At 40.3% G+C, this 17,666-nt stretch overlaps 1 protein-coding gene across 11 annotated transcripts in view; it reads right to left on the bottom strand.

Moving 5' to 3' along the window:
* LOC126336285 (thiamine transporter 1-like) overlaps positions 1 to 17,666 on the bottom strand; it is a 552,608-nt gene that overhangs the window by 414,065 nt on the left and 120,877 nt on the right. The gene's annotated exons all lie outside the window — the stretch shown is intronic.

The following is a 17,666-nucleotide window of genomic DNA, read 5'->3' as shown; positions in this document are numbered from 1 at the left end:
AGTAATATATTTAAAATGGAAATGGGTTCACTGAAAAGATTACTCTTTACTCTTCTGGTGGAAAAGTGTTGTTATTCTGTTGATGAATTCATTGAGGGCAGCTTCACAATCTGAACACAGGGATTGTATTACACTTATTATTTTATGTACATGTAACTTAGAAATGTAAAATATAATGTAAACTTTTGTATTTCTCTTAAAAAAGTGAAAAAAGTTTCTTTTGTAAAACTTGACAAGTCTCCTGTACATCAAATCAAATGATTTGAAAATTGTATGTAATGAGATGAATAAACCACATATCCCATATCCTTGTATGGTATGTCACCACAAACACAGATTAACTAATTAATACCTCCAATTGAATCTAAAACCTTTTACATTCTCTCTGCTTCCAAGTATTATTCAGCAGTGAAATTTCATTTACTTCTCCATATAGCTTTTTAAACATACAGTACTGTATACTGCCAGAAATAAGTCTCTTCATTTAGGGAGACAGTATAGTAACTCGTTCATACTGGTGCTAGAATTCCCCCACATGCAGAGCTTTAAAAACAATTCTCTTCCCTTCATTAAATAAAAAAGAAAGTTCCTCTGTGTTAGCTCTTGTGCCATGCCAGTATTTTCCATACCTGTAATTCGTCTCTGTTTCCTCCACTACGTCAAACCTTGCAAAATAAATACTGCTATTTAGTTATCATTTTTGCTACACTTCTTAACTCGTTGTTAAACCATAACAATGTCTGATGTTGCACTCTCTAATTATATACAATGTTTATGAAATCAGGTTACAAGACAGAGAACCATGTCTCCTATCGCTGACATGTTAATCATTGTTCTCACACCCTCACTTCCTTCCTATGGTAGTTTGGCTGTCTGTAATAGTTAATCTGGTCATTTTGCTGCTTTCTAACATAAAGCTTGCCTATTTGTATTTTGTTGTAAAGTATCTAACCTAGTGTACAACATAATTTTTCCACTTACAATCTACAAGTCACTTATGATGGTATCCAAGCATAATCTGCTTTCTTTCTTTATTTGTAACAGTCCTTTGCTAATTCAGTCACTGTTCTTCATGAGGAACACTGCATCCACAATGGTTTTATGTGCCATCTGTATGAATTAACACATCCACTGCCTGGGTTTGGGAAACACATGCACCTTAAGAAATATATGTGATGGACATCCCCTTCAGGTTTATACTTTGGAAAATGTTTAGATAAATTAATACTATTTCCTAGATTCAGTTCCTCAATAGTTTGTGGCAAGAGGCATTACTTTCACAGAATTTGCTCTTAGTTCATCTTTGGTTTTCACTATCTTATCCCAGAGGATGCTTAAGCTTGTGACAATAAGGAGGAGAATGTAGAGGTCTCATTTCCCTCAATCCCAGGAAGTGGAAATACTGTTCAGTTAACATAACGGGTGTTAATGTTTATCGGCAGAAGTGCAATACAAGAAGGGTTTCCTGCTATCTTATTCCGTTAGAATGTAACATTTCTTATTTTGTGGATTAGACAGATAGTTTGGACTTACATTTTCAGCTTCGAGATTTCAGTCCATGGAAATGAAATCAGTGAAAAGTATAAGCTCAGTACACAAGCACAAAAAAGAAAAAGGCTATCTCAAGTGATCATACTATTGTTCCTGTACCCTTTCAGCCTTCACTTTTTAGGAATAAGGGGAATACAAAAAGAAATGAGCCGCAGTGTGGAATACGCAAACTTGCGACATGCACAAACCGGTGACAGGAGGGTAAGATCATGGCATGTGTAACGAGATGTGGTTCTGACCAGAGTGTGGAAGTTCACAGCGCATCGGGCATGCATGCACGTCATATGACTATACACAGCTACCAGCACCATGCATCAATCATCCAACGCTCCAGTCACATTGCAAACAGTGACATGGAGGTATGGTGGCCAGATGTCCGGATTAATCCTGACATGTCCTCCTTTTTAGCCCTTGGTCCAAGCAGATTTTTACAGTGTCCAGCTTTTTCGCAAAGTTGAGCACAATACAGTTAAACTTACAATTCGTCCCGTTCTGTTGCACTTTTCTTAAATACTTTAACTATTGGCGCAGCCTTCATGATGAACAAGCACGAAGGCGGTGTTAGTAAGTGGCACCAGGATTGTCGATGTTATCATTGATCAAATGTCAATTATTTAAAATTTTCATTTCGTATCTTCGCTTTGCATTGGCTTGGCTTCCTGTAGTGCATGTGTGATTTGTGGGTGTAATTTTTAACCGAGTGAGTTATGTAAAATATTTGGCTATGCCTAAACGAAAGTGTACATTTTTTGATGTCCTTTCCTGCAAATATTCTGCTTTAAGAAAGGCAGAAATGAATTTGAAGCGGAATGTAAGATATGTGGATCTGGAACGTAGGTCTCAGTGGCCAAAAGGTAAGAATAACTCGACAGATTAACTGTCGTGGTTTTATTCCATTATTTCATAGTCACTCAATTTATTTGCATTCTGAAGGTTAAAGTGCAGTTTACATGTCGTCTGCTGATGCTTGAATTGTAGAGGTTGGTTGTGGTGCGTCGAATGAAGGGAGGTGAATGGTCTCACGTTTTTCACTTTGTAAACAATTCCGTGTTGTTGAGATAACAAAACAATTGATGCCACACTGTCACCACAATCAATGTTTTTAATTGTTTTTATATCGCTCAGTTAACCACCACCTGACCATCAGTAACAATGAACTACTAGTTTTACTGGTAATTCCATGCAGTCACGTGACTTGTCCAAAGCTGATGGGTGGTACCCTCATCTGCAGTTGACCTATTTGATGTGTCCTCTTTTTTCCTTCCTTTGTCATCCTATTTAAAGCGGTTTGTCCTCCTTTTTAAACAATTGCATCTGGTCACCCTACATGGAGGCGTCCACAGGAGAGCAAAGAGGTGTTTGTTTTCTGACAGCGAAAGGAGTAGGAGGAACGGACATTCATCAACAAATGTCAAGTGTACAGCGAAAACTGCACGTTCCTTGCAAGGGTCAAGATGTAGCACAGGCACTTCAGGGAAGAATGGATGTTGTTAGATGATGATGATGCACAGTCTGGAACACCACACTGCATTACTGATGACATCATCCAGCTGGTGGATGCACTCATTACCCAGGACCACTGAGTGACAGTAAAAGCCATAGCCGCCATGGTCGTATTGAATGTTGGAAGTGCTCACAACATCATGAAGGAATGACTGCACATGCACAAAGTGTGTGCCCGATCGGTGCCTGACAGTCTTCAACCACACCCGGAAGCATGTCGAATGGCGCTCTGTCTTGCTCATCTGCAGCGCTATGCTAGGGAAGGGAATGCATTCCTGGCACAAGTGGTGGCTGGAGATGAACCAGAATCAAAACAACAATGGCTCCAGTGGAAGCATCCAGGGTCACCACCACAAAAAAAGCCAAGGCCATTCGCATGAGTGTAGGAAAGGTTATGCTGACGTTCTTCTTTGACCAAAATGACCCCCTTCTGATTCACTTCCTGCAGCACAGGACAACAGTGAATGCCCAGCGTTACTCGCAAACCTTCACCACCCTTCGCCAAGCGATAAAATCAAAACAACCAGGCAATCTCACCTGTAGGGTCATTCTACTCCACTACAATGCAAAGCCACATACTGCCAACACAGTCACGGCAGTCCTGCAGAAATTCAAATGGTATGTTCTCGGCCACCCTCCATACAGTCCAGACCTCTCCTACTGTGATTATGCCATTTTTGGTCCCCTTAAAAAAGCTCTGAAAGGCAAACAACTCACCTTGGATGATGACATCCAGCTGTATATGTGGAACTGGTTAACATTGCAGCCCCAGGAATTTTATGAGACAACCATTCACTTCCTTGTGTCACAGTGGGACAACTGTCAACAGCCAGGGTGTAACACACAGGCACTGGTTTTGGTAATTATGCCTCTGGCTCTCTTTTTTTTTTTTTTTTTTTTTTTTTTTTTTTTTAACGACTCTTATAACTACAATTAACTCATGAAGGACACAGGTGACCGTGCCAAAGAACATGAAATCTCAAGCTAGAAAAGAGGAAGGGAACAAGAAGAAAGAAAATAAAGAGTGCAGAAAATCGTAATTAAGTTGCAGTACTACTAAATCGAAAAGTGATAGTAAGCCACGAAGTCGGTCTCACAGTAGCAGTTAAGTGCATAAAACAATAAAATTTTGTGCCAGAGACTCAAAAACATTTAAAGAAGACAAAATTACATGATAATTGCAAAGTAGTAAAGTATTTTCATCTTGTTAATTGAGAATAAACATGTGGGTTGTTCTTGACAACAGGCTCAACAACTCATATTCAGATACAGCACACAAACTAAATACCAGCAAAGTGCAGTGCTCCCTTCCCTCATGCATCAAGAACTGAATTGACTTCTGGATTAAAAACAGGACTAACAGGTAATCTAAAAACAGGACTAAAATGTGGCCTGAAAACAGAGTAACTTCTGTCCTTTAAAACTCGATAGCCTCTTTAACGCTGAAACATCCTAGGTGCAGTCCGACAGACTTCTAGCATTTATTCTTACTGTGTTTCTACTGCGTAGAGATGGTGTAGGAGGTTACAGTGTTGTGTAGTTTTATTTTCCCCCAGGCTGCCGCTGTTTCCTTTGTCAGTACCCACTTGAATGTGATGTGAACCTACTGCTTCTTTCGTGCTAGCAATCTCTGAGACTGTACCTGGGACTTTGCTTTATGGGTTCAGTAGCCAGATTTTTGTCTACTGATCACCTTTTGGACCCTGACTTTGAGGATACTGTTTGAAAATGGCTGGATGGCAGTTTGGGAAGTGACATGAAATGTCATGTGGCTGGGGCCTCCTGTTGGGTAGACAGGTCACCTGGGGACAAGTCTATTTAGTTGGTGCCATTTCAGTGACTTGGGTATCAATAGGGATGAGATGATGATGATGAAGACAAGACAACACAACACCCAATCCTTGAGCGGAGAAAATCTCCGACCCAGCTGGGAATCAAATCTGGCCTCCTGCATGGCATTCCATCGTTCCGACCACTCAGCTATAGAGGCAGACAGTTTAGGAGGTGATGTTGGATCAGATAATGACAATGAACTTGAAAGTGAACGTAATTCAGAATAGGAACAGTACGAAAGTGAAGACAAATTTTTTTTCCCCAGCTATGAATTCTGTGAATGATAAGTGATCAGAGTAATGAGAGTAAAGTGTAGAGACTAAATCTTTATCTAAATATTCTGCTAGAAATATGTTTGGTGGAAACAAAGATTAGGGAAGCCTCTTGCATTGAGGACCAGTGGCATTATTTTTGCACATGTTGGACATAAGTTGGGTGAATGCATTTGTCCTTCACAATTCCTACAAAGACAAAAGTCAGGTGAACCAACTTGATTTTTTGAAGAAGCTTGAATAACCATTGGTGATAAAAAGCAAGTCAACAACTGTCACATACCCTGTGAACATTGTACACCCTTCACTGTATTTTGGGTGTAGCAGAAACAAGAGCAGAAATCGTAGAACAATTGAAACATGCAAAACTTGCCCCAACTGTGACAAAAAAAGGACACCTTATGAAACTTCCTGATAAATTAAAACTGTGTGCCAGACTGAGATTCGAACTCGGGACATTTGTCTTTCACGGGCAAATGTTCTATCACTTGAGCTACCCAAGCATGGCTCATGCCCCCATCCTCACAGCTTTACTTCTGCCAGTACCTCTTCTCTTACCACCCAAACTTTACAGAAGCTCTCCTGCAAACCTTGTAGAACTAGCACTCCTGAAAGAAAGGATATTGTGGATGTTTCCAGAATGAGATTTTCACTCTGCTGATATGAATCAGCACACACTCCGCTGCAGAGTGAAAATCTCATTCTGAAGACACTTTATATTTGCCATTGTTACAAGAAGCCAATCCAACTTGAATTCTCTACGAACATTTCCAGTGAGTGTAATGCAAGCCTCTGAGAAGGAAACAAAAACTCTACAAAGTACTAGTGTAATTTTCATTTTTAAAACTTTTTATAGGAGTTTTAATGTTTTCACCATTACAAGTACATTAAACAATACAACATAAAAAAGTAAACTTTAGACTGCAGGATATTTGAGTTTTCATAGCATTGATATTATCATGTATTATTATGTTCATTTTGTGCAGCTTTCTGTTGAAATGCATTTTTTATGTAAAAATAAACTTTAAAATTTGTTTCAATATATATTTTTCAGGTGGTTTTAAAGTAACCTTTTTGGCTATTTAAATCTAGCAGTCTGTCAGACCTGGGACAGTGTGTGACAAAAAATGACATGGAAGCTAAAGGTTACCTACAGAGTTACATATACATGTAATACAACAATGTGATTTGGTTCAGAATGAAGTTAAGGAGAAATTCCAAAAAACCAGTGAAACAAATTAAGGGTTTGTTGAACCTGAATTCAGTGAAATAAGGGAACAAATATTTTAGAGATTTGTAAAATAAACTGATATGTACCGATAGCTGCTTTTACTGATTCAAATTTGACAACATTCGATGAACAAGTTAATTGATGGAACAGAAGTTTCATAAGCTGGTCAGTTTATCCACCAGTACATTTCAAATCCTCAGAAGGTTTAGAAAGAACTGAAGTGAGCACATCTCCACGGAGCAATTTTCTTCCAAGCAAATGATGAATGGTGGTAATTGTCTTGTAGAAATGCAGCGTACAAACCCCCAATTTCATGCACATACAAACAAATTTGTGGACAATATGCACATTCATATTTATTATACACTTAGCGGTTAGTGCAATTTCTATGTGCAAATGATGTTAATAATTCATCGGTAAGAGATACAGGTATGAGGAGTAACTTATCACATTCCTGAAGCGTTACTTTATACTTCAATATGACAAAAAGTTATCTCAATATCCACAAAAATAATTCAGTGGAAAACATTTACACAACCAGAAACAGTATATGCAAGTGGAACCATTTTCAGAATAACTAATGCTACACAAATAGTCTATATACAATGAAGAATAATAAGAATGTATATAAACAAAAAAATACCCAAAAATGGACTGAAAAACAGTCTACAGCGAAAAACAGTCTACAGCGAAAAACAGTCTACAGCGAAAAACAGTCTACAGCGAAAAACAGTCTACAGCGAAAAACAGTCTACAGCGAAAAACAGTCTACAGCGAAAAACAGTCTACAGCGAAAAACAGTCTACAGCGAAAAACAGTCTACAGCGAAAAACAGTCTACAGCGAAAAACAGTCTACAGCGAAAAACAGTCTACAGCGAAAAACAGTCTACAGCGAAAAACAGTCTACAGCGAAAAACAGTCTACAGCGAAAAACAGTCTACAGCGAAAAACAGTCTACAGCGAAAAACAGTCTACAGCGAAAAACAGTCTACAGCGAAAAACAGTCTACAGCGAAAAACAGTCTACAGCGAAAAACAGTCTACAGCGAAAAACAGTCTACAGCGAAAAACAGTCTACAGCGAAAAACAGTCTACAGCGAAAAACAGTCTACAGCGAAAAACAGTCTACAGCGAAAAACAGTCTACAGCGAAAAACAGTCTACAGCGAAAAACAGTCTACAGCGAAAAACAGTCTACAGCGAAAAACAGTCTACAGCGAAAAACAGTCTACAGCGAAAAACAGTCTACAGCGAAAAACAGTCTACAGCGAAAAACAGTCTACAGCGAAAAACAGTCTACAGCGAAAAACAGTCTACAGCGAAAAACAGTCTACAGCGAAAAACAGTCTACAGCGAAAAACAGTCTACAGCGAAAAACAGTCTACAGCGAAAAACAGTCTACAGCGAAAAACAGTCTACAGCGAAAAACAGTCTACAGCGAAAAACAGTCTACAGCGAAAAACAGTCTACAGCGAAAAACAGTCTACAGCGAAAAACAGTCTACAGCGAAAAACAGTCTACAGCGAAAAACAGTCTACAGCGAAAAACAGTCTACAGCGAAAAACAGTCTACAGCGAAAAACAGTCTACAGCGAAAAACAGTCTACAGCGAAAAACAGTCTACAGCGAAAAACAGTCTACAGCGAAAAACAGTCTACAGCGAAAAACAGTCTACAGCGAAAAACAGTCTACAGCGAAAAACAGTCTACAGCGAAAAACAGTCTACAGCGAAAAAAAGTCTACAGCGAAAAAAAGTCTACAGCGAAAAAAAGTCTACAGCGAAAAAAAGTCTACAGCGAAAAAAAGTCTACAGCGAAAAAAAGTCTACAGCGAAAAAAAGTCTACAGCGAAAAAAAGTCTACAGCGAAAAAAAGTCTACAGCGAAAAAAAGTCTACAGCGAAAAAAAGTCTACAGCGAAAAAAAGTCTACAGCGAAAAAAAGTCTACAGTGAAAAAAAGTCTACAGTGAAAAAAAGTCTACAGTGAAATGGAAGTGGCGATGAGCGCGAGCAGGAAGAAATGCATTTTGCTCTTTGGACTTCTAATCAGTTAACCAGAAAACAATATCATAAAATGAACAACAGAGAAATTGTGGAACAGTATGAGCAATATCAGATGGTTATTGAAGTTAAGGAAGATATGAGGAAACTTCAAATTACAAGAGAATATTTAAAAACAAAATGGACAAAACCACAAAGAGAAACACACCAGTCTACAAACCAAGAACAACAAATGAACAATGGGACAAAGGTAGAAAGCTGAGATCCAAGATAATGAATAACTATTAGGGCACAAGGAAAATGAAAAATGATTTTTATAACACTGACAGAGGTGGTTCAATGAGGCCCCTCTACAATTAGCAGAACCTAGCTAACTTTGAGGAGCCAGCTATGGAATGTTTTCAGTTGCTGCCAAAATTAGCTATTTAACAGTATTGTGTGCCCTAACAATAATCAGCATCTGTGTATATAGTTTTGATTCCTATGCAGCGTTGAGCGTAGTGATTCTTAATACCATTTACAAAAATGAGCGAAGAGGCTATACCGGTCCTTGTAGCAACTCATCATAAACTTTCACGTTACACCCGTAATGCATTAACCTGCAACATGTTTGTTTCTTATACAATCTGTAAACCGACTGCTCTGGGAGGAGCTGGGGCTTGTCTCAGCAACAAATGTGCTACGAACCAATCGCAATCTTCCACTCCTAGTATACTCAGCTTAGGGGCCAAATACAAGCACCCAGTCAACTTGTTTAGCAACCCACTTCTCAGTGAGATGAGAAAACCTCAGTTACCGTTTGAATGGTTCTTGCAGCTAAAGTCCATACCTCACTGTCATAAGTCAACCTTGTGATATGTACTGATTGTAAATTTTCTACTCCAGACACACTTGAACCTTAGATTTGGAACCCTATTTTGCTAACCAAAAGTTCATCTGACCCTTTTTCCTCTTCTGTTTACTTACTCAGCACCTTCTAGTGAATTCCTTCAACTGCCCTAACACAAAAACTTATTAATTGGTTCTGTCACTCCATTGTTTCCTACTATTATTTTCTTCTCAATGTGTTGGTAATACTTTATACCTGTCTTATTGTATGGGACAGTGTCGATTATCGAAACTGGGGGACATGGGTATTCAGAAAATCTGTATTCAGATAATCTAACTGCACACCTTTATTCACCAATAAAAACTATACCAGTATACATTTATAACAACATTATACATTATGTCTAAGCATAATGTCTAGTTAAGTCATACATTCCCCCCTTCCAGGAAAGATATCTGGTCACTTAATTTTGAGCTTGAAGCCTTTACAAGGCATTATCAAAACCTGTAAATGCTCCAGAAGCAGACAATATATTTTCATCTCAATTTTCTGGACCGCTAGTTGACAAGGCGCTGGCAGTGTCAGCTTTATCAGTTCGAGGTTTACAATCGCACTATCCTGCATTTGGTGCTGTGGAGCTACATCGTTGAGACACATTCCTTTTAGAACATTTTCTTCATCACATTTGGGTCAACCAAGTTCTTTAAGCATATTCAGCATTTTGGACACACTGTTTGAATTAGAATTTCTGCCATTCTAGGCTTTTCTCAAAACCTTTAGTATTACACTAGCCCACACTGCTCCGATCATGTAGGACACATCTTTAAAATCAATATTTTTATGATTTCTTAACACACATTTTTCTCCCTCCTTTTCTCTTTCTAACAATAACTTTAACAACTGTTTTCTATAATACCATTTGACAGTTTCATTAACGCCTTGACCTATGGGCTGTAACAAGATTACATCAGGTGGAAGAAACAGCATTTTTATGAATTTGTCCTTTTCGTTTAAGATACAAACTGATGGAAGAGTTGGTGCCTTGCCAAGCAGCAGTAATGATTTCTCCCTCTTATCATTCTTTAACAGATATTTTATACAGAGGGTACAAAAACTTCCTTAAACCATTCCATGAAAATTGTACTATCCATCCCGGCACTCTTGTCATGTATAAACAATACCCCACAGCAGGCACATCATTATATCTGAAACAACATGGTTTGTCACTTTCACCAATGACTTACCATAGCAGTTGGTGGACTACAGTAGCAGTGACACAAACTAAAACAGCAATAAGAGCATTGTTTACTTTGGAAGCAGGTGACTAATTCACAACATGAAACAACAGATTTTTCCAATTGAACCCAGTTTCGTCCGCATTGTAAACATTTTTGAAACTATAATCTTCTTTCCTTAATACGATCCTTAGTTCGATTTTGCAAGAATCAACAAGCAGTATTTTTCCCATATATTTGAAGTCACAAATGCAGTGTCTTGACTTTAAGCATTTTAACCAGCACATACTTGTTTTTAAATTCACTGGTCCTCCAAGAGTTTCATTTAATTTATTTGCCGCTTTACACAGAATGGGGCCAGAGACAGGTTCCCCCTCTGATTATTTTTTTTAACAGCACCATCTACATTCATGTTTGCAGTGAACTTCACAGTTTTATGGTTTATCCATCAATCAATAGAACCAAGCTTTGATATAAAATTTGTGAGAATACTCTTTTGTTTTTTGATATCCTTGGTCATCAACTTATCAACCTTGTACTCATTAGATAGCTTGGTTTCATATTCACCTTCCTCTAGCTATCTATTACTCTTATATTTACCTCTCATAGAAAGGGCAGCACATTTATGTTTAGACATTTTATATCGCAAGTTTACGTTATGCAGAAAGTTGAGATAAGAGATCATTATAGAACGCAAATGGTTAAAATTGTCAGTTACTTGGCATTGGTGTGGGGTGTTAAACGGGACCAGAGGAGATTGTACTTTGGTGAGTGCAGCACACATAACAAATCAATTGACCGAAATTTGGATAAGCGATGCTCTACTGTAGTTGATTTTCAGGCTGCCTCCTAAACTTGCAGCATTATGTTGTTCTGTTTGTCATCGAATTTCATCTTTAGTAGAAATAAACAAAGCAATGTTGTCATAATAGCAAAGGTGGTTTGAAAATGTTCCATTAACACATGTTCCTTTATTTTTCCTGTTTTCTAATGATCTGAAAAGATCTTGTAAAGCTGTTGAGAAGAGTATTCGTTGTATCGATACTCATTTCTTTACTCCTCTTTAAATTACTAATTTCTTGTTACCAGATGACATCTAAATTGAAGCTTTAGCATCAGTGATCAACGACTTGTTTCGAGATGACATCTAAATTGAAGCTTTAGCATCAGTGATCAATGACTTGTTTCCAGATGTCATCTAAACTGAAGCTTTAGCATCAATGATCAATGACTTGTTTAATCCGTTAATTAATACAGGCTGATTCCGTTGTGTCCGACTGAACAGCTTTCTGAAAACCATAGATAATGGCATAATTCATACTTATTTTTATGTTTTGGCTGTCTCCTTTTATATGAAGTGGAATCATTACACCACTACTACAGTTTTGGGGGATTTTTGTCCCACACTACATTCTATAACAATAGCTTCAACCATTTTTATTAAAACACCATCATTTCCAGATGACATTGTTAATATTTTTGTTATAACCCATCTGCTTTTTTAAAAAATTCATCTCTTGCCCTATATGAACATTTAAACAAAACTTGGAATACTTATAAAATTTTCTTTGTTATTAAAGTGACGTCTGGCAATGTAACTGATGAAACATAGTGCCCACCCAACATGTTTCCATTTAGTCTCCCTCATACTTTCATTGTTTTCAATTGGTGATACTTTCATGGCACTTTCTCACATTGTCTTGAAAGCCTTTGAAGATAGTTGTTTAATATATCATACGGTATCATGTTCCTATTTTTGTCTGCCTGAAATTCTTACCTTATCTTTAATAGTTGCTTTGTCCTATACAGACATGTCTGCTTGCGTCTGTGTATGTATGTATGGATGGGTGTGTGTGTGTGTGTGTGTGTGTGTGTGTGTGTGTGTGTGTGTGTGTGTGTGTGTGTGTGTGTGTATGCGGGCGCGCGAGTATATACCTATCCTTTTTTTCCCCCTAAGGTAAGTCTTTCCGCTCCCGGGATTGGAATGACTCCTTACCCTCTCCCTTAAAACCCACATCCTTTCATCTTCCCTTTTCCTTCCCTCTTTCCTGACGAAGCAGCCACTGGTTGCGAAAGCTCAAATTGTGTTTGTGTGTTTTATTCATTGTGCCTATCTACCGGCGCTTTCCCGCTTGGTAAGTCTTGGAATCTTTGTTTTTAATATATGTTCTTTTGTTTGTTTTTATAACCTTCATTTTCTAAGATTATTTACTTGTTGCTTACATATTCTAATATACATTCCTATTTTGGAATAAGTTATCAATCTATATTTCTGACTTTTACTTGATGAATCTTTTTCTTTCTAGCTTTGATATACTTTTTACTCACTATCTCACGTGTCTATCACCACTTGTAATTGAAAAGGGATTTAGGATTGCTCAACCGGTACTATTTTTTTGTCGTATGTTAAAGTATAGTCAGATGTGTGTGTGTGAGTTGCATTTGCGCGAGTATGTCTGTGTGTGCATCACCTATTTTTGACAAAGGTCTTGCTGGCTGAAAGCTTCATTTGTGAAAGTCTTTTTGTCGTGCCTATCTGTGACACAGCATCTCCGCAATATGGTAATTAGCAGCTTTGCTTTTCATAATATTGTTACATTCCATCTCGGATTTTCCATTTTTCTCATTCCAAGCCAATTTTATATTTGTTTTGTTCTGGAAGAATACATCAAGGTAAATTTGAATAATACATAGGGAATATCTTGTAATCCAAGCTGTTCTCTGATCAGTTGACCCCAAGATGTCACTGCACATGGCCAGTATACTCTTACAGACCTAGAAAGTATGATAAGACAATGCTGTTCAAGAAATGGTGTCATGTAAGATTTTTTATTATTATTTTTCATAACTGTATGGCAAACATTTTTAATCCAACTGAAATCGAGTTTAATTTTACTGAACCCTACAAGCTTTTTTTCCATCACTGTCACCTTTAAGGCAACAAAGATGCCATCATCAACACCGTACTGATATGAACAAGGTCACGTAATAGGGCTACGAGAAGCCGATGTTCCTTCTGTGATCTTACAGAGAAGATACTTGGCAGCAATGTGGCCACTGTACGAGACTGCTGGCAGCTAAGTAAGTATGGTCGCAAGAAGACCGAGCCCCAGATGGCCACACAGCACTACCTGGACGGCACCAGTTGGCATTGCAGTGACACGACAAACTGTTACAAATCAGTTACTTCAAGAACAGCTCCGAGCCAGATACCCTGTAATGTGCATTCCACTTACCCCATACCACCCCCATTTGACTTCGAGGGTGTCAAGTGAGAGCTTATTGGAGGGCAGGTTGGAGGTCTGTTCTGCTCTCTGATGAAAGTTGGTTCTGCCTCGGTGCCAGTGGTGGCTGCATGTTGGTTAGGAGAAGGCCAGCAGATGGCCTGCAACCAACCTGTTCTGCATTCTGGACACTCTGGACCTATACCTAGACTCATGGTCTGGAGTGTAATATCACATGACAGCACTCTCATGGTTATACCATACATGCTGACTGCAAATTTGTACATCAATCTTGTGATTTGACATGCTGTGATGCCATTCATGAAAAGCATTCCAGGGTCGAAATCTAAGCAAAGTGTTGACCCAATGAGTTAGAAATTCCAGCTTGCCTTCTTGCTATCACGGATGACGCGATGGCATCGCGCACAGGTCTGCTTATAGCGGATACAGTTGGCCAAAGTAGGATGTTGTCTGAAAACGCGAAGAGCACGTCACCGCTCACGTATTGCGTCACAACATGCCTCGTTCCACCAAGGAACTGGGGGGCACCGGGGCAATTCGGAGCTGCGTGGTATTGAACATTCCACAGCTGTAACAATAACATCTGTAATATGAGTGACCTCATCGCTGACACTACAAAAGCGACAGTCATCGAATGTCACTAGAGACGAAAAAAAGTGTCCAATCAGCTTGGGCAAACTTCCAGTGTCTCGGGCGCATAGCTGTGGCTGCAATAGAAGGACACATGGAAAGTGGTCACTCGAGTGTGTATCAGCAAGGGCAAACCATTCGAAGCGCCGAGCTAGCGAAACGTTACTGACCAAAAGGTCCAAATGAGAGAAAGTTGTTGTGGAGGCAGACAAAAATGTAGGGTCCCCAGTGTTGAGGCAAACAAGATCCGCTTGGTGGAAGACGTCTAGCAATAGTGCGCCACGCGGACATGGATGTGGAGATCCCCAAAGCGGGTGGTGGGCATTGAAGTCCCCAACCAGCAAATAGGGGAGGTGGAAGCTGACCGAGAAGATGAAGGAGATCAGCTCGTGCCACTGATGTGGACGATGGAATGTATACAGTACAAAGAGAGAAGGTGTATCCAGAAAGGGGAGTGTTTAAGGGGATTGGGTGATAATGGAAAGTATTATGGAGAAGAATCATGAGTCCTCCATGTGCTGGAGTGCCTTCAACAGAGCGGAGATCAAATCGGACTGACTGAAAATGGGGGAAGACAAAGTGGTCATGGGGATGAAGCTTCGTTTCCTGAAGACAGAAGATGACCGGCGAGTGCGATCTTAAGAGGATCATCAATTCATTCCGACTGGCTGGAATGCCGCGGATATTTCAATGGGTAATGGACATAGGGTGGACAGAAAATGGAAGAATGTGGCCAAGGTTGCCGTCAACTCAACGATGCTCAGAGCTAGCGACCGACAGCGTGGAATGGCACTCAGCCAAAGGCAAAAGATCCTGATCCATAGGTTGTTCAGGAGCAGCTCCTGCCACCAGCAACCGGACGGTTGATCGGCCGCCAGCAGTGCGCCTCGGCGACACAGAAGACGGCCGAGGGCGGTACTGTAGGTGAGACACGCCGTGGCAGAGAAGGAGAGGAACTGGGTTTCTTATTAGCTATCTTGGAACCATGATGTTTAGATGAAGGAAGAACCAATAGTTGTGAAGTTGGGGTACGTAAAAATTCCTGTCTGAGGCACAGGGGGCTTTCGACTTGCAAATAATTTTGGAGCAGCAAAGGTCGACACCTTTTCCTTCACTCTGATTTCCTGAATGACCTTTTCATCTTTAAAAATGGGGCAATCTCGAGAGGAAGCAGCGTGCTCAACCATACAGTTGATGCACCTAGGGGATGGAGGTGGACAAGCACCCTCATGGGTATCCTTGCCACACGTAACACATTTGGCCGGGTTGGAACAGGACTCGCTGGTGTGATTGAACCTCTGGCACCGATAGCAACGCATAGGGTTTGGGACATAGGGGCGAACAGGAATTATCTCATAGCCCGCTTTTATTTTCGATGGGAGTTGAACTCTGTCAAATGTCAAAAAGACAGTATGGGTTGGAATGATGTTCGTGTCAACCCTTTTCATAACTCTACGAACAGCTGTTACACCCTGGTCAGACAGGTCGTGCTGAATTTCCTCGTCAGACAGAGGGAGCATGTATAAACGACGCCATGTGAGGAATTTAAAGTGCGGTGCGCTTCAACCAGGACAGGGAAGGTGTGGAGAAGTGAAGTACGCACCAATTTTTGTGCCTGGGGGGCACGGACTGTTTCTAACAACAAGGAGCCACTCCGTAATCTGGAACAAGACTTTACAGGACCTGCAATTGCATCGACACCTTTCTGAATAATGAAGGGTTGACCGTGGAGAAGTCGTGACCTTCGTCAGACCGAGAAACAACAAGGAACTGTGGCAACGATGGAAGAACTGTCTGTGGCTGAGACTCAGTGAACTTACGCTTGTGAGCAGACAAAGTGGAAGAAGAGGAAACGATTGCGGAAGAATCCCCCATGATTACCGGCGCCTTCGATGGCACGCTCCTCCCTTGTGGGGGCCGCTTTCTGAGGGCATTCCCGCCTTAGGTGATTGTTCACACCTCAGGTCACACCTCCCGAGAAACGGACGGAGGGATCAATTGGCACTTTCGGAAGTTATTAGCTCGGGTAATCGCCCCTCCCTGGGCCTGGCCGTTACCAGGGGGTACGTACATGTCCTATCTGTCTACCTGGGGCGGGGAATTATGCGTTAGCCCGTCACCAGCTATGCACGAAAATGCGTGGGTCGGCCTTCAGACATGCACAGGGAGGAAGAAAGAGAAAGGGAAAAACAAAGAAAAGGAAAGGAAAGAAGAGAGGTCTCAAATGCCGCAGCGGAGAAAAGGGTAAAGAGAAGAGGTACGGGAAAGAGAAGGACGAAGGAAGGATGAAGACATACAAGCAGAGAAGGCGAAGAATGCGTTACATTTACGAGTGTCCGTCTCCCGACTTAGGCACAAACCAAACTCCCAGAGGGGGAGAAAGGGAAGGAAAGAGCCAGAGGTGAGGGGAGTGGGGGCGAAGATGGAGGATAGGGAAGGATACGGAAAAGAAAGGTATGCAGCCCGGAAAGGAAGGAGGGCCACATTAGCTCGGGGTCCTGTGGTCACTACGCACGTATCCACAAAAAGAGTTGTGGACCCCCTGGGGGGTTACTTCAGGGTGTTATGATTTTTTCCATCAGTGTATTTTATGGGCATAACATAAATAATTATCTGCCTCACATTTCATCTTCCAATGCTGGAGACATCATTAGAGGCCTCAATGACTCAGAAAGCTGTTACAGTCCGAAACAAGCTCAGCAAGCCGAATTGTATATGTATTCCCACAACGGTCATTAAAATCTCATATAAATGTCCCCAGCATTGGAAGACTAAATATTAGGCAGAGAATTATGCCTTGAACCACTGAGTTATGATCATAAAATAAATATAGACAATAACACTACTATCAGCTGGGAAAGCCTACAGTCATTGATTACATATTATAATCAATTCTGAAGGTTCTTTGTTCATCGTAAACTAATTTTTTTGTATAAAAAAATTGTTTCTGGTATAACAGAAACTTTTGGCTACAGTGTTCATCTTTATGGTCCGGACTCAGAGTGAAGGAGAACATTTCCACTTCCTGCAACAGTTCAACTGCTTTACCCAACCAAAATTCACTGATTGTTTTAATGTCTTTGATGATGAGCTCCATCTCATTAAGCCTACATCCAAATCTCAGTCCATATATCAACCACTAACAAGGGAACCTCCCCCCCTCCCCCCCCTCAGATTTAGTTATAAGTTGGCACAGTGGATAGGCCTTGAAAAACTGAACACAGATCAATCGAGAAAACAGGAAGAAGTTGTATGGAACTATGAAAAAAATACGCAAACTGTACAAACTGAGTAGTCGATTCGCAAGATAGGCAACATCAAGGATAGTGTGAGATCAGG

The sequence above is a fragment of the Schistocerca gregaria genome, chromosome 2 (genome assembly GCF_023897955.1).
Source record: "Schistocerca gregaria isolate iqSchGreg1 chromosome 2, iqSchGreg1.2, whole genome shotgun sequence".
NCBI lineage: Eukaryota > Metazoa > Arthropoda > Insecta > Orthoptera > Acrididae > Schistocerca > Schistocerca gregaria.
The sequence above is the reverse complement of the archived record's forward strand: the minus strand, read 5'-3'. Positions and strand labels throughout refer to the sequence as shown.